Source organism: Amblyomma maculatum, chromosome 1 (assembly GCF_055883805.1).
Source record: "Amblyomma maculatum isolate TAMU_Amacu chromosome 1, ASM5588380v1, whole genome shotgun sequence".
NCBI lineage: Eukaryota > Metazoa > Arthropoda > Arachnida > Ixodida > Ixodidae > Amblyomma > Amblyomma maculatum.
The window spans coordinates 250,661,201-250,684,575 of NC_139344.1; the positions used below are offsets into that span (position 1 = coordinate 250,661,201).

At 44.3% G+C, this 23,375-nt stretch overlaps 1 long non-coding RNA gene across 1 annotated transcript in view; it reads left to right on the forward strand.

Moving 5' to 3' along the window:
* LOC146206202 (uncharacterized) overlaps window positions 1-23,375 on the forward strand; it is a 542,419-nt gene that overhangs the window by 41,790 nt on the left and 477,254 nt on the right. The window lies entirely within an intron of this gene.

Consider the following 23,375-nt stretch of genomic DNA (forward strand, 5'->3'; position numbering starts at 1 on the left):
TAACACAAGCAAAAAGGCAGGCCACAATATGTTTGTCGGGAAGCATTCAGAAGACTCAATATTTTAAAGTAGATAAGTGGAGACCATGTTCACTTAGCTGCAGCAGCACAGCTCTTAATCCAAAGAAACTGCTAGTGATATGATTAAGTCACCTGAGAAAATTCAGGAGCTTGCATTGTTGGGCTTGTTGGCACATCATTCTTGAAACACTCCAGGACAATGAAAGACAAGGATAAGGCAACAGAAATGCTCATGCTGTTTGTTTCTGTCTTTCATGTCATCTGAAACTATTTGGTTTCACAATATATTCCTTCAGGATTCACTGGGCTCTGTTGTAATCTCTGTGTATCACCTTCAGAGTAATCCTAAGTTTTACCTTCCTTGTTCCTGCATTTACAGTTAATTCATAATGCCATGCCGCTTTATTGTATAACTGGAGTGTGTGCACACTATCAACAATAAATTTTTATGGCAGTGTCAACAGGCATACATCATTTGTTTTCTTTGCTTATATTAGTTAGTCACCTTTATGTTTTCTGTTCCTGTAATTTATTTGTTCCTGCATTCATTAAGCTATGCAGTTACAGCTCTTGGTAATCATATATCTTTTTTTACCTCTTCAGGCAATACACAAAAGCTTGTCAAATTCTTAGCCTCTGTTCTGGTGCATTCTTTGTTCCCAATATCAAACATATGTAATTTCAGTAAGCCTCTACTTTGTTGCATGCTCATTTTCAACCATTTTTTATTGCTCCCATCCTTATAGAGTCAATATGTTGCCAGCTGTTGCTGCAGTGAACTGAATATTTTGTTTCTATTCTAATATCATATTTGGAATATAATATTTACTAAAGCCATGCTTTTATGTTTCTATCAGTCACTACAGAAGTGGCATCTGAATTCTACAAGAGTCATTAAAATGCTTGAATGGACTCAGCAGTATTAACACTTTTTCTTCTCATGCAACTTTAGTTAAGAGATATGCAGGTGATGGGGGGGAGGGGGGGGGGGGCTTATGCTGCCATATGGCCAAAGCTTCTTTTCTGTCATAATGATGAATGTGAGAAAATCTGCACAATTAAGGTGGCCACTGATCTATTTTGCTGATTTGTGAATTGCCCTGATGCTATCTGAATGACAATTAAGAGGCCCATGATTGACCTTCTATAGTTACAGTGCAAAAACCAGGACAAGAGAGGAGGATAGAACAGCACTCTGTTCTGTCCTCCTGTCTTGTCTGTAACTATGGGAAATCATCACCAACTCGCCCAACGTTTTGTTTGTCCCCTGATTGAGTTGCTCCTGGCTGTGCTTGCAATCAGCATCGGCTGAATTAGGCCCACAGCACAACAAAGGCCTCTCCGGTGTTCTCCAGATGATCCCACTAATATGCTACCAGTGAATTTCATTATAATACTCATGGTTTACCCAGTATATGCAGGCAGAAACTGCACTTTCCTGCTCTTGTTATTCATTCTGTTGCTCTCACTGTTGATCCATTAACTGAGTTCAAACTTCAAAACTAATTTTCTGAAATTTAGCTGGAATATAGTCGTGCCTCGTTAATATGGACACTTTGGTTCCTGATCAAAATTCCCATAATGCGAGTCGTCCGTAATAACGAATTGCGAAGAAATATATTAAAAAAACAAGCTATAATTACTGTCCGCTTTTGTTGACAGTGGTGGGCACTGAAGTTGAAACTAATCATAATATGGGGAACTACAAGCCCTTTATATTGGTCACCTTTAAGCTTGAAACAAATTAGTGTATCTTGATGCGTCTAGCATTATAGATATGCTTTATGATGTCTCATCGACAAAATGACAACTTCTATTACAACTGCTCAAATCCCGCGAACTGCTGCATGATATTCACACTCAGTTGGATGAAAGCTGCTTAATTTGGCTTTCTACTCTGCACAAGTTGTCTAGAGAGTTTTCTTCTCAGCCATTCAAGCAACATGAAAAATGGTAATGTGCATAGGCTAGCCACGCAACTTCGCTCTGTACGTATAAAACCAGAAAAGAAGAGGGGTACTATTCAGTGACTTGCACTTGCTAAATGCGTTAAAGTGGCATGTACTCAATGTGCAGAAATGAAACATTTTGGAGGGGAGTAGAGAATTGGTTCTCATTTCTGTCTACATTAACACGACAAAACTACAGGGGCCCCGGGTATCTGAGCATTTTTCCCTAGTTCATTGTCCGGACAGTGAGTTTCCATATTAACGAGGCACAAATGCATTGAACCAGTTTGGTGCTCAGAAATATGTCAATAATTCAAGTCATCAATATTAACGGGGGTCATATTAACGAGGCAAGACTGTTTCTTCATCTCTTGTCTACTCTCTGTTCAGTGTTGCTCTGCTCTTAACTGCCACTTATATAGCATTACTTATCAAGTTTTCATTCTAGATTCTTTGTAATGTGGCAATAAAACTCAGCCTTATAGGCAAGCGGTACCAGAGTGCACCCTCAGAAAGCTCCACTCTTGCAAACTCGCAATAGGCTGTTTCCTTTTGAGCGAGGATTTCATCTTGGCTGCCTCTGTTCATTCCGCTGCTTCGGAATGAACATATCTACTTGCCGAGGCTTTGGTGCATACGAGAGCACCCCACTCAGACAGTTAAGCAAACATGGTGGTGTGGGATATTTTAAGCCATTTACATACAACTGCTGAAGGTCGATGTTAGAAAGTCCCATGCTTGATTTCTTGATTTCCCAATGCTGATTGCTGCCTTATGTGGATGAAAGGAATGTACTAAAGCAAAAGTTTTGTTTTTAAGGCACCTCTTGAAATCTCCAGTAGCTTCAGAAAGTCTTGTTTGCTTCCCATCAAGGTAAGGAAGAGTCTGAAGCAATTTTGCTGTTGTGTACTTAGTGCTTATAGCCTGCCTATTTTAATGGGAACCATCAGCCCTTATACATATACATGTCTCCAATGGATGTTGCCTCGGCTGTTGATGAATACAAACAGAAATGTGTCAATGCATGTATTATGCATTGTATGCAGTGTGTTCAGGGTAAGGTAGTGTAGTAGCTATGAAAAGCTTGGCAAATGGTTGGGCAGAAGGCTAACAAACATATCCAAAAGCAAAGAAACTCTCGACACAGTCAAATCAACTATACAACTATGAAAGAGGAAACTTCTTCTCGCAAAACTTTTGCACTACATTTTCTATAACATGTAATAAAATACTCCAAAGCAGACCTACAAGGAAGAAATAGTAAGCTGCTACAAAATGTATGGCACAGCGTGCAGAAATCTTGCTTCAAGCACACACAGAAGCTTGATCCGAGTTGGTTTTAGCATTTACTACAACTCCCTTTGACTAAGTCTTGAACAATGTTGAACCAACTATTCGGTAAAGTTTTAATTTTGCCATATCACTATGGCACAACTTGAATGCTCTAATGAACTTTGCTAAACCACTCCAGAGACAATGGTGATACCAAAAAGTCGGGAATATCTTCGAACACATTGTTTTTCCAGGCTTTTAAAACTAGCTGTTTTATAACACAACTGCTACTCCTGACCCTAAGAGACTCGGCAGCTACTAAGGTATACCTGCACTGCAAACCTTGCAGCGTGTTGCACTTCTTAAGATAACCAATCGCCCTCAGTGATTTCGATTACAACCTTAATTTCTAAATGCTGTTACCTTACTATTGTGAAGGAAGGCATGGCATATCTCAAAAACACTTCATGAAAAAGGCAGGCCTAGCCTGCCAGCACTTGGTTTCCTTTCTGAATCGTGCAAAAAGCCTCTGAGAACAGACAGAATGACACTTCTTGTATGCAATATTTGGAAAACATTGAGTGCGGTACACTTTTATGCAACTGTGAAATGCCTAGCACGTAAGCTATATATACAGATTAGACATTTATTTACTCTTCACGTGCACATTCATTCAGCACCTAGGCTGCAGTTAGTAAACTCTGCCTTGGTACGCACCAACAATAACTTGGTTTTATTCCATTTTTATCAGCTTTCAGTTCTTCTGCGTGCTGTACAACGAAAAGTGAAAAATTGCTGGACAATATGTTGGCTGCTATTCTGTAGTCGTTTTCTGAAGTGAAGTTTTGCATGGCTAATTGAGTTCGAAAATAATGCTGGCAAAAAATTCCCATCTGTTATGTCACCTTGACTGTAACCGTCGTACACAGGACATGAACTACCTGCACCATTCGGATTCGCACGAACAGGAAACCTTATCGTAGCAATATTTCTAGTAGTTTCTTTATACTTGCAGCGTGCTAGTGAAACATGTTTCATTATTGAGATTTAAAATAAGTTCGCACATAAAAATGTATAAATATCTTACAAGTGCACCGTGAAACACGCGCGCTGACACTGCGGCAAGCAGTGAGGCAAGGAGACTTTCGATCGGCAGGTGATGGCCGCATGGGACTTTATTCGAGAAGCTCGCATGTAGCATTAAGAAAAATTCGTTCGCTGCTATAGGCCGAACAACACCTATTTGCAAAGCTTTTCAAGACAAAGCGCCTCTGCTGTCGCAGCCGATGTTGTCCAAGACGAGAACTTGGCGCTACTGAACGAGAGAAAACGACCCACCAACGACCATGGTTTTCGCAAAACTATCAAACCCTTACCGCTAACAAAATGCTTGAAGCAAAGCCTAGAGTAGCTTGTGGAACTCGCCGTCGGCAGTCTGCAAGCGGATCGCAACGGCCTACCGTTCCTGCCGTTCATTAATTGACGCTAACCAGAACGTCCTGTATCCCGTTCCAAAGGAGTTGCCGCAGTTTCAGGCAACAGGTCGAAACTGCATGCCAGCAAGCAATGCCCACACAAACGAAACCAGTGAAGCACGGTGGTACAGAAGTATGATGAACAGATGTGACCGCGTCGCCGTGACGCAATGTCCGCTGCAGTTTGAGCATGTCCGGACTCAAGACCAGTAGCTGTGGGCATTAAAAATGCTATAAATGTTGTTTGCTGTAAGCGCAATTAAAAAGTATATATGTAATTCAAGTCTTAAAAAAAAAAAGAAAGCAATTTACTCACTTAGTGTGTCACTAAAACCAAGCAACAATGTAAACAATCAAACATTAAACATCAGGCAACATTGACATACTATCTATAAACGTAATTTTTAGGTGTTATAAACATTTGATTCTTAATGGTTTTTTATTTACAAATAAAATTTTATTAGAGACAATGCGATTGGTTATAAAAATTATTGATTTACAATAAAAAATCTGGCCACCATGTATTAATTGAAATGTGGTCAACCATGCGCGTATGGCGCGCAAAATTCGCAAAAAGGGGCTTTAGTACAGTGTTCTAGAATATTGTAGTGCGCTCACATGGCGGCGGCGCGTGACGCACTTCATGTCGACACCGGCAGATGGCGCGCTTCCCAGCGTAACCTGAAGCTAGACCGCGCGCCGAAGTAGAACGGGTACCGTTCACTGCTGGATTTGGCGAACGAAATGCAATATTCATGACGTCTGATGCACGATACATCTTTTGCTGCATCTTACCAGTATGCAGTGACCTATGGGGCCGGGTAATTTTTGCACCGCAGACAATGGCGAAGGGTGCCTTCAGGATGTGCAATGATATTTGATAATATAACGGTAATGGTCGCCGCATTCTCGCAGTGGGAATACCACAGAGCCAATTTCAACGTAACCTTTTTTTTTTTTTTTTACAACTACCATCGGCTGCGGAAATTATTAAGCAGTGTTCTTCCCAAAGTATGCGCGCGAAATTCGACATCAGCGCATTGCTGCTTCGAGAAGCTATTTATATGCATTGCGTCGCTCTAAACCCAACAAAACATGTAAAGGAAATAAACACAAGGCACTCTTATGTAATAACGTTTATTTTAAGACTTGGAACACGTGCAGCCGAAAAATCTGGCCGAATATTTACAAGTGGACATAATCCTACACCATGCAGACTAGGAAGTTTTCGCGATCTTCTTGTGCATGGTCCTCTTTCTTTTTTCATTTCTCTCTGAGTTAATGCCCTTTGTAAAAAAATGAAGCCGCGTTGTAAGGTAAAAGCTGATCACATTCTTGGTGAGCTCAGCTGAATGCTCAGTGCAACCAATGTTGCGCATGCATCTTGCCTTCACCAGGCTGAGCAGATCTAAAATGCTATCGGTATGCAACTGTTTTTTGCTGAAGCATTCCGTGAACATATCCTCAAGAGTTTTCACAAAAGAAAACAGTGTGCTGTGCGGGTATAGTAGCCCGCCTCTGTCTCTGTATCGTATTAATGCAGCCAGCCCAAGACTCTCATCTTCAGATGGCACGGTCAGAGCTTTCATGCATTCCTGGCACTTAGTTTTTATTATGAACTTCCTCGCGACGTATCATGACACATAATAAGTTAAGCGAGAGTCGCTTCTCTCTATGTGTTCGTCATGATCCACTGAAGACAACATCGCTTCCGCATCTGGCAAGTTCCCCGAAGCAATGAGGGCATCCACCTGGTCCCACGCATTGCTGGGAGGACCACCTGCACTGCTGTGCTCAGCATCAAGCAAAGCACTGAGTGCACATATGGATCTGCATTGCCATATCTCACAGTTTTGACTAAACTATAGAATGACATGCAGTTAATTGTTATGAGAAACTGAGTGGGAGTTGGATGATCATTACAGCCTGAGGCTTGTCTCACGATTCCAAACAAATTTTCAATACGATATCCTGACTAAGCCGAGATGTCATAAGATATGCATACCCTAAATTTTCTAGTTATGACAGTAGCCCTAGAGTGCTTGAGATTGTCACACGCAGACCAGTCGCTGTTGACTCGCTTAAGAACCCTCCTGCTCCACCAGCGTGCTGCTCCCAAGATGTGATATAATTCAGAAAATCCGAGAGTGCTTTGGCTGATGAAGAATTGGGTCGCAGAGCTTCTGCCGGGAACCTAGAAGTCATGATGCTGATGAGCCGGTTGATCCTCCTGTGAAAACAATTTTCTCATATTATGAGTTCAGGTCCCTTGAGATACATGCCTTATATTTTAAGTTTTTATTTTTATTTTATATTTTAAACAAAGACGCCTTCGGCGCGTCTTTCACACGGCTGTAGCCAGTTCTGCACCCAGGAGCGAAGCAGTAATTTCGACGACGGCCAGGCATTTTTCACTGACATAGCACGCTAAAAAAGCGTGAGACACAAAAAGACCACACGGATTTAGCAGGCGATAGAGGACTAACTGATCAAAAGGGGCTGTGAAAAGCAAACCGTCGTCGCCGCTGCCGCGAAGCAAAAGAAGCGACTAGCGAGATCGTTCAGGTGACGCTGGCAGCAGCGCCCCTGGCGGGCGCCGGAGATATCGACACTGAGTGCTTCACGGCGGAGCGGCGCATGGATACGGCAGTGAGCCCACTGCCCCCTTCTAGAACACTGTAGCTTTAGTAAGCGGTCTGGGCACCGCTTGCGGCACCTGTGGAGGGGCGGAGGAAACGATAGGGCATGTGGTCCTAGAGTGCCCCGGTATAACACCGATCTCGGAGGCCTCAGCCCTCCCTGCTGCCCTGGGTTTCGGCCAGACGGAGCGAAGTGTAGTGGAGACCACTAAACGACGCCTGGAATACTGGTGGCGGAATGGGGCGGTGCAACAGAAGAGCATTCCGGCTGTGAACGTGCCAGAGTGAACTAAGTGGTCACGTGGAACAGATATTGTGTGTGTGTGTGTGTGTGTGTGTGTGTGTGTGTGTGTGTGTGTGTGTGTGTGTGTGTGTGTGTGTGTGTGTGTGTGTGTGTGTGTGTGTGTGTGTGTGTGTGTTTTGCATTATTATGTTGTTTTTTTGTTTTAGTTTTTTTGGCTCCGCCACGCCGACAGGCGGAGGCGACCCGTTAAAAAGGGGACAGCCATCATCACCAATAGTTGTGCGTAATGTTTACGGTGTGCGCGTTTCCTTTAATTTTTATGTAACAAATTATACCTTTAAAGCAGTTTTTGCCCATGTAATAACTGAAACTCTAGTTTACGACAAGTCAACCTACAGACTCGTCAGCTACGGACCTACGGCGCTACTCAAGGAGGTTGTAACTTCCTTGCGGCGGTGTGAAGAAACAATGTGGTCGAAGTTGATCTCAAGAGCAGGGAGCTTCGCTGTGCGTTCTCTCTGTTGTGCAGTTTGGCAAGTTTGGCAACAGCGGACTCTGCAGCGCCAGCCAGCTGTGTGTGAAGGAGCAGTGGTACTTCAGCTGTACAGGCCATACACGACGGACGGGGTCGCTGAACAGAGGCAGAGCAGAGAGAAAAGTGTTTCTTGTTGGAAGTGGCTAAAATGGGATTCGGCGCATTCAACTATCTCCTCAGGGACGAGGGTAGAGGCAGGGCAGATTTGATTGATTTATAGGAAGGGAAAGGCGCGGTAACTGTCTCACTTGTTTTCTGTGGACACCGCAACCGCGCCGTAAGGGAAGGGAGGGAGGTGGGATGAAAGTGGAAAGAGAGGAAGAGGAGCCGTAGTGGAGGCTACGGAGTAATTTCGACTACCTGGGGATCTTTAACGTGCGCTGACATCGCACAGCACACGGACGCCTCTTCGTTTCGCCTCCATCGAAACGCAGCCGCCGAGGTCGGGTGCGAACCCGGGTACTCCAGCACAGCAGTCGAGCGTCTTACCACTGCACCACCCCGGCGGGGCAGAGGCAGGGCAGAGCTAATGCTTCAAGTTTATTGAAAAGAGAAAGGGAAAAACTGACTGTCGAATAGCATATCGGCGCGTATGCTGACGTCAGGCGAATTCTGCTTTAAGACTGTGGTTGTGGCTAAAGATACGGACCCGGAACATTTTACCCCGGGTACGTCGGTTTTCAAAGTCCGATCGACGTACGTATCGCAAAAGAATCCTGTGGGTTCGCTATCACGGATGCCATGGTCTGTAACACTAAATTTTCGAGTTGCGCGGTAGCTGAGTAACAGTAAAAGGTCATAAAAGCATAAAATACTGGTACGATGAGGAGAAAAATCGGAGAAAAAAGGAATGGTCGAAGACCGATGGATGCGAGAAATTTGGGGACACGCCTCTAAAATATGAAGCAACATACTCTAACCATACTTGCAAAAAACTCTCCCTCTTATCTTTCTTCTCTATTTTCTCTTCTGTCCTCATGAAGCAGCGGAGGTGGCTCAGCTACAGAGCCAGTAGCAGACCCATGCATTTTCTTTTCCTTCTTCCTGCAGTCGCAACAACTTTCTGTTTTCCTTCCCGTATGGTGCAGTCAGGTGCCCTCAGAAACAAGTGTGACATACACTGCGCCTTTCCCTTCCTGTGAACCAATTATTATTATCATTATTAAAAGGTCTAAGATGGCTTTCACACTGTGTAGAAAATGCCTCAAAATACACTGCATAGCTGTATTGTATTTTTACAATGACTAGAAATCAGCTACTTCGGGCAGAGGATTCGAGAGGAAAAAATATCCATGGGGTAGAATGAAAACAGGAGGAACTCTGGAATTATCGGAGCTCTCAAGTGCAGCTAGCGATGGGTGGACGCTGGGGACGTCGCGGTAATTAATAAGCTGCCTGCATCATAGTGCGTGGTCTGCCCATCAGGTCTTTCTCCAAGCAGGTCTTAGAGAAAAGTCTGCGGCGTTTCAGGTTATTTTTCCGACCAGCTTTAACCGGACGTACCGAATGTTGACAGATCTCAAAGCATGCCCCTTTATTATCCATTTTTCGCGTTGAAGTGACAACTGGTACGAGAATGAAACAGGGCGAACGACTCGTGCAGATGTTATACCCCAGTCACACGGTCATTTTCAAAGGCGATTGAGCCGATAGCCTTCGAGATTTTCAATCGCGATCGAACTCGAAGGAGTTGTGCCGCTGCTACACGGCAAAACTCGAAGGCTATTGAAATAGTTCTGGTGTTTGGCGCCAAACTTTTATGGCGCCACTATCGTTGCTTTCGGTTTCACTTAGAACTAAAATCTCTCTATAAATGCAAAATAAAATATAACTGTTACCTTTTTTTAGTAACTACACGTGTTTAGTTGTTATTCAAGCACTTTTTTTTTAACGCGTTGGCATTCATACGACTGTGCTTTTCATTGTGTTTGGTTTCTCGGCGACGCATATGCTACAGTAGTAGAGAAGAGTACATAAATAAGACGCCTAAAGAAAGAGCGATACTATTTTAAAATTATTACGGGTATTAATATTTTACCGCGTAAATTAAAGATATAAAATAATAACGCTTGTTCACGTTTTTGTATCGTAAACACGCTGTGCACGTGTGTGCATGACGCTCCTCGGGTCAACGCTAGCAACCTTGCGCGACGATCGACTCAATGGCCATTGAAAACGCCCGTGTGGCAGCTTTCGAAGGCCTTCGAGTCGATAGGAAGTCGGTTCGAGGGCCTTCGAAATGCCCGTGTGACAGCGGTGGTTGGGCACGATTCCTTGGAGCACCTCAGGCGAAAATCGTAAATGGTCTAAACAATTCCCAGTTGATACCAGTTGGATCTAACTGGAATTCAATTCAGCGTCAACGGCTAGCGCAGTTCATGTTGGGATTTCAAAATGGACGCGGTGCCCACAGAAGAGTATTCGAGTTTTCTTTTCTTTATGCTGCTGCCGTCGCGGGATTTTGGTGGTGCTGGCGTTAGGTACAACAGCTGCTGATTAAAAATGCCTGGCGCGCGACAGCGCCCTTTTTTTTCCACATCCGCTAAAGTGCCTTTATGATAGCCACTTTGGTGGAAATGTAAGCTGCAAACTACAGAATAATTTCATGCCAGATTTTTCTTTGGATTACCATAAGCCATATCTTTCCTGGATGTCTGTTGGCAGAAATTTCATGAAACGAAACTCCGGGCTTCTTGTTTCGCTAACTGAACGTCCAAAACGGAACGCAACAACAGCGCATTTTCGCTCGCTATTCGCTCCAGCTGAACTTCAGTCATCGACTCGCTACCAGCTGAATATTTACCTTGAACACACTGGTCTCATTCATCACGCGCAGTGAACACCGCGGCTTGCTATGCAGACAGCGACCGCGCGCGCGTTTCAGACACGGTTGCGGAAAGGCTGCTAGAAGGCATTCGAGCGCATCCCTGCGTCTATGGTACCAAACGGATTGACTACAGAGACGTTGAGAGAGAGAGAGAAAAAAAAAAAAAAATGCCTGGTATGAAATCCGTCAGCAGTGCGGCCCGGGCACAGCTGAGTTGTTCGCCGCAGTGCGTAATGTGCCATGCCCGTTTTAATGCAGTGCTCGAGGATGTGCAACGATGCATGTGTTGTTTCCCTTATCTGCAGTACATTCAGTGGAAGAATACCAGAAACTGCGGAAGCAGATTCGCATATAGAGGTTGTGAGCGGTACACGCCGGAATCGAGGGTCGTCGATTTGGCGACACGGGACTGCAACGGATCAACCTGGGAATTCGCAAAATCGATAGAATTCGACAGGAACCTGGCCGACCGAGAAACTGAACCTCATGACTGTGTAATCTCTAACTCTTCTGCGATCGTAGATATACTTAAATGACTAGTTTTTAGTAAACACGCACGTACACAATCATTATCGTTCCGTCTGTAGCCGTCGTCGACGCGGGCTCAGGCCGTTGCTGGGCTCGACGTCTCCACGGCCGACTAAATGCTTTGTGCCATTTGAACATTCGCAGTAAGCACATCTCATCATTGCCTTGATCACGACCGGTATATGCCTCGATCAGGCCTCGACAGACGACCAGTTCCTCCCAGGAGCCCTGTCGTCTGCTCGAAAATGCGCACTGAAAACTATAGCACTATAGTGGCTGAAAACGTACCAGCACTCGAGGGCGTCTTGTGCGCATGCGCGCCGCGACACAGTGCACATAAGTGCACGACGCCGGCAGCGCTGAGGCGCGCTAGCTTTTCCTTCCTCCATGTAGAGGCGGCAGTTTCTTGACGCTACAGTGCTCTAGAATATGTATTGATGCGCCCGTCATAGCCGGCTGGTTTGCTGGATGCACAACTTTTATTTCCATCAGAAATGAGCGTCCTGTAACGTGACAGACGTCACCGGCTCTGCCAATCACGTCGAAAACGTCGGTGCTGTGTGTCGTCTGCTAGAGCGTCATCTGACAGCGCCGCCACATGGCCGACGCGCGCTCTACGGTGGGCACTGCGACCCCAGCAGCAGCTGGCGGCTGTGTTGTGACTGTTTTGGTGACCAAGGAGCCCGGACTAAAAAATAACGGGCGCTGGTTTTTTTTTGTGCGTTTTTTTTTACTTGTTACTTTTTCATTCATTTTTTTGGCTCCGCCGCGCGACAAGGCAGCGGCGATCCGCTACAAAGGGCATAGCCACCATCACCATCGAACACGGCCGAACCGCGAACTGCGCGTACGCCATCACCGCCGCTCATTTCGCGCGCTTTCATCGAAGTGCTGCATTGTGAAGTGCATTGCCTCGATGCCTGTATTTGAAGACAGTGCTTTAATCTCGCGTCCACGCAAAGCAGTGGGGGGGGGGGGGGGGGGGGGGGGGGGGGCTGAGATCGACATGCAAGGAGACAACCTGACCCTATTGCTAGGGTCCCTAGAAATATTGCTAGTCTGTCGTCCGCCGGCCGCGGCGGGGGCTGCCGCTGAATGATCGCCGCGGTGGCGCTGCGGTGAACCGGAGTGCGCCACTGCCGGCGGAGCAGACGACGCGCGCGCCCGTGTGCTTCGAAATGCATTCGCTGCATATGCTCATTGTCAGGTGCCTTGTACATGCGATGCCGCTCTTTAGTCTTTGATTTCAGTTTAGTCGTAATATTGAATTCGCAGCCGAGTTGTTGGCATAACCACGGATGCGACTTTTTTTTTTTTTTTTTTTTCGTGAGCGAAGTTAAGTTTTGCGCGCATGCCCCTGAGCCGATGTAGAAACGAAGCTGCTTTTTATACCCTATTATCCTGCTGAAGCTACCGCCGTGCCGTATTGTAATGAAGACTTCTGAGGATTTTGTGCAAACAATTGCGCTTGCACGGAGAACTATACTAGACGCACATTCTAGGCTCCAAGGACCATGTGTGCGAACAACAGAGCGCTGTCGCAGGCGTTTTCATTCACGCTATAGTTTCATCTTAACTTCTTCGGACATTTAGCTAAGTTATAATACGTATGTAGAACTAGAAACTTTCGGATGCATGCACAATTAAAGCACGCAAGATGGGAACCCGAGCCCTTCAAATCGCACCGCGCTTCAGGCAAACTGCTGATAGGCATTCTTTGCTACTTAGGAAGCCTAGTAGCCACTCATCAGAATATGCCATCACTTTTGTTGACTTCCGTTTTGAAACCTCTAAAACATATTTTAACAGCCAGCTGCTAGTTGAGAGGAAGGGCACTAACACTCTTTCAAACTCTGTCCTTGAAGGTGTTCATTTTCATTTTTCATTTCACCGAGAGCTTTTACCAGCTTTGCCACCTTGTCCTTCGTACGACAAAACTGCTCGAGACATAGAAGTCTGTTTCTTAATTTTTTCTTCTTCTTGACAGGGTGTTCTGAGTTAACTTTCGCAAGTATTTGCAGGCTATATATATGCATGTTGCATCAGAAATTAAGCAACGCCCATTGTAGGTGAGAAAGGTCTTGGTAATAGGCTTCAATCCGCTGCCAGGACACAAGCTGAGTTTCGCAATGTTCTGAATAAGATTAATTACCTCATCTGTCGACTTCACAGCTATCTCCTTGACTTTGTTTCCTCGAATGCACACAGCAGCATTCATGGCAGCTTCACCACTGCGATGGAACAGAACTCGTCGATGGCAGTTGCCTCCGGAGATTCGTCCTCGCTTGAGTGGCACTATGCGAATGTTCATTGATCAACACCAGAAAGATCGACATTTGTTCCCAGTGGCGGTGGCATGCAGCTTTCTGCATTCCTGGAGCAGGCTCACGTCACACGAGCCACCACCGCTGTATTCTTCAACTGGCTCCACTGATGCTTCAGGATCAATGCACTTTTTTTCTTTTTCTGCAGGTCTCCCTGCTGACTGTTTTTGCTCGTACAAGTTGCGCTCCTTTCTCTTGAGAGGCAGGGGTTTCAACAAGTATTTTGGAGTGTCAGGAAACAGCGTTGAGATGGCATCCTTCGTGAGTTGCGTAACATCCCGTGGAATCTCAATTACCTTTACCTGTCTTAAAACTTCGCTCAATAAAGCAGGGTTTGAAGTCGCTCACAAACGTCGACACTAGCTTATTCGTGATATAGTAATGTGAGGGCAACCCCGATCCGGATCATCCGATATTTATATATACCGATATTTATATCAACGTCCAGGATTTCCTGTCTGCAACTCAAAATAATGAGGAAGATATTCACCACTTGTGGGTTTGCCCGCCACTGAAGCCGACAATATCGGCACCTGACTGCAGTGGGCCTTTCACCGAGCAACCCATCTTCGTACATTGCTTGCACGCAAAAGCCTTATCATCGTTCTCTCTTGAATTTTATTAGAACACAGCCAGTCTATTTTCTTTCACTTATTACGCCTTTTAATTTTCGTTTTGCATATTCCTTTATGCCCTAGCTGAGACAATAAACAATGTTATTGCCTTTGCAGCCGCGCTTGATGTTGCGCTCCCACTATTGCCTCTTCCCTGCGTCTTTCGGTGTCCTGAAGAGAGAACATTTCACCTTGCACGAGCGCTACCCGGTCTTGCACCCGGGCAAGAAACACGTGCTATCATGCTTACCCCGTTTTCTGGACATGACGCGATCACATATCCATAAAAAAGGCACACTTGCACACATGCTAGCTAATTTGTGCGCATTCCAGCTCGCGAGCGAAAAAAAGTGCACGTGGTGCACGAGCCTTGTCACGGCACCAACGGATCAGCGCGGCGCAGATTCGCAGTACGGCACAATCGCCACAGCACCACGTACACAACGCGACCACGCTCCGAATGCGTACAGCGCCCCCTGCGCTTTCATCCGGGAAGCGGCCAACCGGTTCCATAGGGAACCCCGCCCGGACGGCAGACTAGCAAATACTTCTAGGGACTCTACTATTGCGACCGGTTGTGCTTCCTGCGGGATTAGATATTTCTGCAGTAGACATTTCTCAATTTCAGCAGACTTTTCACTTCAACAGCACAAATATATCACTGGTGTTTGCAATCTGCCGTGCCAAAAATTGTACCAAACAAATTGGATTTATATTTACTATTTGTAAAATAATTCAAGCAGGCCGTACATGGTTTTAAAGTGAATTTAAGCTCGCAAAGGTATCAGTTACCTGCTTCGAAATGGATCCATTGCGCTTTACAGCACGTAGACGGACAGAAACAGAACAGATGACGACACAGGCGCTGAACCAGAGGTAACTCAAACAAATCCAGAAAGAAAGGTGACCCTTTTTCCTAAGGGTAAAACTGAGGGTGTACTTACACATTCACCCTTGAGCCTCAGAATCTTGGCTGCTTCCACTATTTCATGCTCAGCTTATTCCGGTGCTTCTTCTAGAACATTGGGTGGCATAACTTTTTTGGGTCACAGTTTCCGCAGTGGACTGCCAGATCTCTGAGGGATATACCTCACGAGTCGTTCTTATGCTCCATTAGCCTTTCATTGCTGCATTGGCCTGTTTGACCAATATATACCTTGCGGCAAGGCAAAGAGAGAAAACAATCTTGCGCACGTGCCACTGAGGGCTTTCTGTCCCAGTGATGCAGCCTCTGTTTCTTTCTTTTTTTTTTTTTTTCAGAAGTGAAAAGAAACGGAGGTTTTTCTGTTTGCGTCCTCTGTCTGAGTGCTGTCAACAACAATGGATGAGCACCAACTAGCCTGACACCTTGTCCTTCTGGAAGTGGAGTCTAACTTGTCTTTTTACATCACTGCAGAACCTCAGGCAACTTGGACCTCCTACCACCCAATTTAGAAGACCAAAATTTAGTCGAAGATTTCGATGACGCACAAGATGCACAGGTTTTACTGCTATGTGTAGTGAAGAAACCGTCTTGTTAACAAGCCTTGGTCTAAGCTCAATCCCACCACCAAATGCAGGAGCTGAGCTGTTGTCTGAAGCACCCAGCATTGAGCAGTGAAAAAAAGAAAAAGGACACATATGATGGCCAAATTGATAAACCTGTGGATATTCTTAAAAACAGACCAATGAACTGGGCAATTTCAGCTCTTTCATTTGAGACTAAAAGACAAGTTACAAAAAGTTTGCAGTGTGAAATGCAGCTGGCAGTGATTCAGACAGTAGTTGGTTGAATGACTCTTTAATCCTGTATTAACCAGCTAGTACCGGGACTTCAGAAGTAATTTGTTTGTAGAAAGGCCAGTACTTCATGTTATGATTGATGAAATGTTCAAATTTTTATGCTATGATAAAGCCACCAGTGCTTTGTACACTAGTTGCAATAACTCACAAAAGCAGCCACACTTGTAAAAAATGTTCAGTGCTTTATTTTATCCATTTAAAAATTTTCATCCCCTTAAACATCAGTGCTGCTGTGATAACATTGCATGCTACTGCAATATTTGCATTTTTGTGCTAGTAATCAAAGTACTTACCTTACAAATTTTAATTTCCAGTCACTGTTGTCACTTAGTGAGCATTTTGAACTCTGGCATCTGTATTTCTGGGCAATAAAAGATGTGCTTGATGTTTCCTTATTTTAGCATTGTGAATACAGTGACTTTTGTTGCAGTAACAAACACAAGCAACAGTCTGCTTACGAATTCATTTATTTCCATTAATGATAGGGAATAAGTGAGGCAGAAAGTTGCAGCAGCAGCTTGACTAGTCCTCGCCTTCTACAAGGCAACAACACAGTAAGACATGACTATGAGACATGGCAATGAAGAAGAAGAAAAAAATGGCTTGTACAATACAAAAATAACACACAAAGGTAAACATACATGCACTGCATGTCACACTTGCTGGTTATGAAAGCCCACATTCGCAGCCACTTCTCTCACCCTCCATCATCACTCTAATATGACCCGTCTTGGGTGCCGTGAGGAGGGTTAGGATTACGGGTGCACGGATGCCGAGTTGAAGTAAAAACTTCGGGCTGGGGCGAGCCCAGGGTGGACTCTAGTCGAGTGCGACCTCTTCAGCTCACGTGACGAGGGCCAGTTGCGCTGCCCAGAATTAAAGTGTCATGTACGATGTCGGGTTGCGCTTTATTCTCTTTCCGCTCGTTTCTTCGTTGCAAACATAATTGGGTTTTGTTATATGTAGCTGTTCGCAGACCCACGAATAATAACGGATGCAAGATGCACCTGCTAGGCCGGATGCCGATGGCACTGCCTTGCTGATAGTGAGGAAGAGCCACACCAGTATTCGTTCTAGGCATATAGACACTCAATGAGGTATTACTTCTCCATTTGCTGGAAGAAATACTTGTCTGTCTTTTGCTGGATCAGAAAGCCGCTTTACCGCACATAAGGTTATGCTGAATTGCTGCATGCAAAAAAAGAAAAAAAAAAAAAAGAAAAACACCAAGGGGGGAAAAGGGGGGAAATAAAAACCAAGACTCCCCTTAAAGCTACTTGAACATATCATAGCAACTAATATTATGTTATAACATGAGGCAATTAATTTGCTATTGTCAGCAGTATGGCTGACGAAAGATGTCATGTGAAGCACAAGAAGGCAAATTTGCTGAAAAGTTATTACAGTACATATGAGCAATATATAAGCAGTTACACTTGCTATTTATGACTCTTCTTTGAACATATCCTGTATTCAGCAATGGTGAAATACCTTAGTTCACTCAGTTCTTTTAACAACAGTCAGAATGGGTTCTGACTTCCTTTTTTTTTTTTTGCATACACAGCTTATTGATCGCTATCATGACATACCCTCAACAACTGGCAGTAAAGGTGAAATCAACTGCACATTCTTGGAATTTTCAAAATATGTTCAGCAGTGTATGTCACTCAATCAGTTAAAGTTAAGTACTGTTAAGGTGTAAACATTTATGGCTTGCTGGCACCAGGCAGATGCCACTGCCATTGCATTTGCCCCTTATCACACACACAAAAAAAAAAGTGCCCCGCACAACAGTGGCACTTTGTACGTAGCTACGTGCCCTCGCATGCTGTAGCTCAAACATTGCTGACACAGATTCCTTTCTCCATGAACATTCACAAACATTTCCAAAGCTGTTGGTGTAGCCAGGTGAGCAGTACTGACTACCAGAAATTTTTTCAAAGGAAACTGTGCAGTGCACGTTGTCTTCACAACATTATCAATGTTTTCTGGCTTCAAGTTGATCCACATTTCAAAGATGCGCTACCGGGATGTCAGGATCTTGAAACAATTTTCAGCACACCTTCTGCGAAACAAAGCAATCACACTTTTGCTCGCAAAGATAAACATTTTCACAATAACAAGCAAAATCATTCTGTGCCTCAGCACACTTGTTCTAACTTTTAGAAAGTACTGCAGGCCAGTGTGTCTGTAATTTGTAATAACTGGCAATAAGGTGAAGCAAAAACAGAACTAGGTGAATTTCCAATTATGGTCTTGCTTTGTCGACCGAGGCGGCCGTGAAGAAGGTAGCCGATAGTCACGCGGCAAGAGTCCATGTCAAAAGAGCCCGTTTATTATGTTAGCACCGTCTATATCTATGCTTTGTTCACGTGACCAGGTAAACCAATACATTCCTGCAAACTCTTCCTAATTTTGCATAAAATATACGAATTTTTACCAATCTTACAATTTTACGAATCTTGCGTGAAATTTACGGAAAATGTTTTATTTTGGACAAAAAGCGCGAAAATCTAATAAAACAATATTATGGTATATTTTGCCGCTCTGAGAGGGCAACATACATTCGTCAGCAGCTGCAACATTGTATTGGCTTCTGTCTGCTCCGGGGGACGTGATCCACATCTAAAACTCAATACCGCCTCTGCCAGGCCTCCATGTGGCCTCTGCAAACCTTTGTTCACATGTTTGGACCTAGGTGTTGGCCTGTTTTTGTGTGCTCAGGTGCCGCATTTAGACACAGCGCAAATCTGGTGTTTTAGTAGTAGTGGCTTCGCGGTGCAATGGCGGGCTCAAAGCCACAACAGTACTTTGAAGCATTTTTGAAATCGTACAAGTCAGAATTTCATCCAGTCTAAGAAAAGAGAGAAGTTCGAATTTTTCATCACATGTGCCTGTGATGTGAACATTTCACATGGTGGCAAGTCTGACATCAAGGTCGACATCACTTAGAAAAAGCACCAAGGATACGTGCTAGTCGCAGCAAGTTTTGTACACAGTGACAGCTACCTCAGTATGATTTGTGCAGAATGCCTCTTCATGGCATTTTTAGTTGAACACAATATCCCGCTAAGAGTCAGCGATCATGCTGGACCACTTTTCCGGAAAATGTTCCCCAAGTGCGAAGAAGCCAAATGCTATTCCTGTGGAGGAACGAAGACAACGGCAACTGTTCGTGAAATGGCCATGAACGCAAAGACTTTTGCTGGATGCCATAAAAAAGCAGGTAATTTCGGTTCCTGTGGATGGAAGTAACATCATGGATGTGCAGCTTTACTCTACTGCAGGGGTGAAAGCAGGCTTGAGCATTTTGGAGCAGCTTTGGGAGCAGTGATAAAGCCATTTTGGAGCAGCTTTGGAGCAACCAAACGAAAGTTTTGGAGCATTTAAATTATGTTTTGGAGCACGTTTCTAAGGTCAAACGCCTTTGATATTTGCCTTTTTTTTTTCTTAAATGTAAAATCTCCAATCTGATTTCTCGTTATGCAAGTTCAATGCCTTTCCAACTTCACACTCATTTCTGGTGAGACAAACGGCCAAAGCATATATATATATAACACAGGTTGACCTTAGCAACAACTTGGAACAGACTAGCAGCAAACGAAGCACTTGCTGGTGTCCATAACTGAACACCTAGTCTCACTTAATGCGTTTACCTATTTTGACTTGATGGATTCAAATGACGAGTCTACCACTTCGATGTGCTTGAGCAGCAATACTAATTTGCAGTCCAGATGAATGGGCATGACATTTGCACTCCCTGTCTTGTGCATATCCACCTATTTATTTATTTAGAATACAACTCAAAGTCCCCAGATATGGGGTATTACATGATTCTTTTTGATGCTATGTCTGGGCTTATCTGATAAATTCCTAAGCACTGGTTATTTTGTCTGCCAAAAAGGCGCCTTCAGACTACAATAACGCACCTTCACAAGCTTGGCGCCAGTGCCACTCCCATACTTTTTGCCTACCATTGGATCGCAGACTGCAGCACCACCTCGATTGCCTTGTTTGTTTGTAAACACGGAGGAGGTCTACAGGGGTGGAACCGGCTCGAGAATTTTGGAGCAGCTTTTAGACTGACGGCATTGAAGAGTATACCATCCTTCAGCTTTACTTCACTGCCTCCTGCCAATAGTTCATCATTCTTTGCTTGAGCAATACTGAGGCTCATTTTTATTATCTTGGCAGTAGGCCATATGCCTTTCCAACGCTCTTGAGGAGCTTCCTAGTGATTGACAGCTTTGCCGTACCCACCCATAACGCTTCAAATATGATTTTGTCTGACGTAGGTCAGGGACAAATGGGCTCGATGTTGAAGTATTGGCTTGTTTTCATAGTAAAAGCATTCCAAGACGTGTATTTTTTGCAGCCAGACAAGTTTCCTAACAGCTCGCGGTAGTTTACGCTATCTGCTTCGTATGCTACTCGCTACTCTCTCCACTGGCGATTCAAAAGGCTGGAAGGAAGTGCTACGTCACATGCATAGCTGTTTTTTTTTCGCAATTAACCATCTCCAATCACCTGTGGCTCATACCAAATTTACTTGTGAACAAATATTTATTATGCTCCATGCTTCCTTGATTACAAAAATTTCATTTGTGTTAAAATTTTAGATTGGAGCAGTTTTGGAGCAGTATTGCATTTTGGAGCAGGATGGAGCAGCGAAAGCAGTTTGGAGCAGAATGGAGCAATTGGAGCAGCGCTTCCACCCCTGCTATTGTGACATGGTCCGTTAAGAGACCGGTAGAGTTAAAAGCCGCCTTTTTTTCTTGGGATAATCCAAGAGGAAACGATGGGTTAGAAGATTGGAAATTTAATTCTGGACTAGATGAAGTCCTGAGGTTTGACTCTTGAAAACCTGGTGGCTATGTCTTTGGACAATGCCCATGTCATGATTGCCAAGAAAAACAGCATTTGGACAGTATGAGGGAGGCTCAAACAGCTTTGATCGGGGTTGTTGGACTGTGCCATCTCATCAACTTGGCCATCCAAAAAGGAGCTGCATGTCTTCCTGTAAAAGTTGATGAGGTTTTGTTTGACATTTTTTTACTTAGAGAAAAGCTCAGAACGGAAAGTTCGGCTGAAAGAGTTTCAAAGATTGCATCATGTCGAGGTCAGGAAGATGTTGAAGGAATCGCCGACATGTTGTTTGTCTTTGGGGAAGTATTTGAAGAGGCTGTTAGATCAGTGGAAACCACTTTTTTTTTTTTTGCCTGAATCAAAGCAGTGCAACAAGAAGAGCTGGTTTTGGAGTTGTACAAAATTCTAAAGACCTCTCCACAAACCGCGAAAAACCCTGCACTGGCCCCAAAGACCGCTGCACACCTTCCCAAGGCTGCTGCAGGTGTTGGAAAAGAAAGCACCAACAGCGATGGACCTTTGCTAAAATGAAAAGGATTTCTTTTTGCACCACAAGCAAAGAAACTGAAACTTCATGCTGAGGAATCTGGAGAAGTCAGCCAGTGAAGAGCGGCTGTTTTTTTGTCATCTGAGCTAAGCCGGGCAAGCTGCCTTTTCTGCACAATGTTATACCTCTTTTTGAAAAGACAAAACTTCCTTCTTCAGTCACAGGCTCCTCAGATGCATGTGCCCTGGTGCCTCTGGAACCGCCTTCTCGAGGATCTCCTGACTAGATTTGTGTGGCCAGTTGTTCTCAAGCGATGCCGTTCGTTGCTTGTATTCACCTATGGAGCTTTAGAGAATCAAAAAGATGATAAAGACATAGTCATCGGCATAACAACCTACTCTGCAGTTGAGATGCTCAGCTCAAATTAGCAAGAGCAGTTCTTGGCTGTATGCCTCAACTTCACAGCAGCATGCGATTAAATTTGCCACAAGTTCCCGCTAGAAGACGTCAACCTCAAAATGGTTGGAAGTTGCTCAAGTGCAGGCACTAGAAACTGCTTCATTTTATTATGGCATTTCCTCCTATTCTGCCCTAGCATATTGGTGAAACAAGAAAAGAAACAATTGATGCACCTTGCTTGCAAGGTTACCAGGTTCTAGCAGACATACTGAATAAGCAAAGGTGCAATATACAGTGGTTGCAATTGGGAAACGTTCGAGATGTCGACGAATCACCCAGATTCCAAAGAATTTCTATGGTTCTGCTGGGCATCCTCTATATTCCCCACCCACACTAATGCTGAATGTGACAGAATATTCAGCTCTGTCAACAAAATACGTGAGTTTTGTTGATCAGTTGGTGAGAAAACCCTAGCAAAACTTCTGATGCTAAAAGGACGCGAGAGTGGCACTTGCTTTTAGCAAGCTTACTACACGGAGAAGTTTCTAAAGCAGACAAAGTCAGTAACCATCAAAATCATTGAAAAAAGAAATCGTAACCCAATGGAGTTTTCACGCATTACTCTACAAGACACGGATTTCACTTGTGGTTGTGAAAACATGAGTGAGCAAGCTTTTCGCTAAAGGTGAATTTCCTGAAGGCCCTCGCACATGAGGGCTTTATGAATTTTCAAATCTTCAGTTTGGCTGGTATGCCAATACCCACATAGAGGATGCAAATACAAGCACAATCAAGAGAACAGAAACCAAAACAGAACACACGCTTATAACAGTTCTCATCTGAGCAAGGCTAAGAAGAAATGGCAGCACATTGCGCAAAAGGACCATTGAAAGAAGTGAAGCTGCATTTCTATGCATACCTTGCATGACCAAAGCAGTAATTGAACACCAGTTCTTTAGTATTCGTGCAGCTGCCTGGAAGTGGCCGCATAATATTGGCACAGCTGGAAGTCCTCATCACCAACGAAGACACAAGGACAGATTATTCCGATTGTGGCAGCTGGGCTGCACGAGGCAGGTCAGGCTTGCCCCAGTGTAGCTGTTGGCTAATCCTCCCAGGTGCATTCACATCAATCAGCTGGAACCGGTATCTGCTGCCCACAGCAGTACAATGGAATGGGTACCCTGGAAACAAGTTCAAATCACATCACATCCTTTATTTTCTTTAAAGAACCCTTTTGGGAGTGTTACATAAGGGGTGGGGTTCACAAAATGCACGAATCTACAGTGCTTGAAAATGTTGATGAACATGTTATGGCAATGCAGGAATCTACAGTGCTTGAAAATGTTGATGGACATGTTATGGCAATGCAGGAATCTACAGGGCTTCAAAATGTTGATGAACATGTTATAGC